The sequence below is a fragment of the Chrysochloris asiatica genome, unplaced genomic scaffold, assembly GCF_000296735.1.
Source record: "Chrysochloris asiatica unplaced genomic scaffold, ChrAsi1.0 scaffold00184, whole genome shotgun sequence".
In the NCBI taxonomy this organism is placed as follows: Eukaryota; Metazoa; Chordata; class Mammalia; order Afrosoricida; family Chrysochloridae; genus Chrysochloris; species Chrysochloris asiatica.
The window spans coordinates 1448-2815 of record NW_006408702.1 but is presented as its reverse complement, the minus strand read 5'-3'; positions in this window follow the sequence as shown (position 1 = coordinate 2815).

The window sequence follows — 1368 nt, the reverse complement described above, 5'->3', positions numbered from 1 at the left end:
TTAGGAGAAGTATAGTCAGAGTGCTCCTTAGAAGCCAGGATGCCAACACTTTAACTCTCATATTTCAGATGTATTATCAGGAGGGATCAGTCCCTGAAGAAGGACATCATGCTTGAAAAAGTGGAGGGTCAGTGAGTAAAAGGAAGACCCCCAATGGCATGGATTGACACAGTGGCTGCAATAGTGGACTCAAACATAACAATTGTGAGGATGGTGCAGACTGAGCAGTATTTTGTTCTTTTGTACATAAACAGGGTTCCTTTAGTTGGAACTGACTGGACAGCATCTAACACCTGCACCAAGTGGTCTATTAACAATGCAAGGACCTCTCATCATGTTAGCTCTCTTATATCACCATACCCCAACCCCCTTGGTGTTATTGTTGTCACCTATTTTAATGATCACATATTTTATACCTACATGAGCACACAAAGTGGGACGATATTTGTAATACGCATAACTGACAAAGGACACACATCAAAAGTTTCTAACAAATTCCTATATAATAAGGCAAAGATAAATAACTGAGTAAGAAAAGTAGCCAGACACTTTTTACAATAATGTACCCACATGGACAATACATGCATGAAAAGCTATTATTCCAGCTCGTTAGTCATCAGGGAAATCAAAATCATATGAACTTACTACATTTCCACTAGCATGGCTAAACTTTTATTATTTTTAACTTTTTATTGTGAATTGAGTGAAGGTTTACAGGGCAGATCATCAGTTTTACATTCAGCCCATCATATACTCTGCTTCATTACAATGATTGCAATCCCTTCCATGTATCAACAGTAAACAGCATTTGCCTCTACTCACTTTAACTATTGCTTACCTCCCTGTCTCCCACTGCCTTCATCTTTCCTTGGCTAACTTCCCTCTTGCTGTATATTGCCTGCCCTGTCACCCATGTTAACATGTGTCTATCATCTGGCCCATGGATAATTTATCCTCTCCTCCCCCTATAGTCATCATTGATTGCTTCTTTTATTAAGAAAAACATTTCCTAACCTTTTACAACATTGGTTTCATATAATATTTGTCCTTTGTGATTGACTAATTTTAACCAACACAGTGTCCTCCAGGTTCATGCATGTTGTGAGGTGTTTTGCAGATTCGTCATTATTTTTCAATGTTGCGTAGTATCCCATTATGTGTATGTATCAAAGTTTAATTTAACCATTCTATTGTTGGGCATTTCGGCTGTCTCTTGTAGATTTGTCTCTTATAGACAGCATATTGAAGGGTCCCGTTTTCTTATCCATTCGGCTGTCTCTTGACTGGTGCTTTTAATCCATTTACATGCAGTATAATTATCAGTGTGTGTGAATTGATTGATGTTATTTTGCTCTATGATTTTTTTGT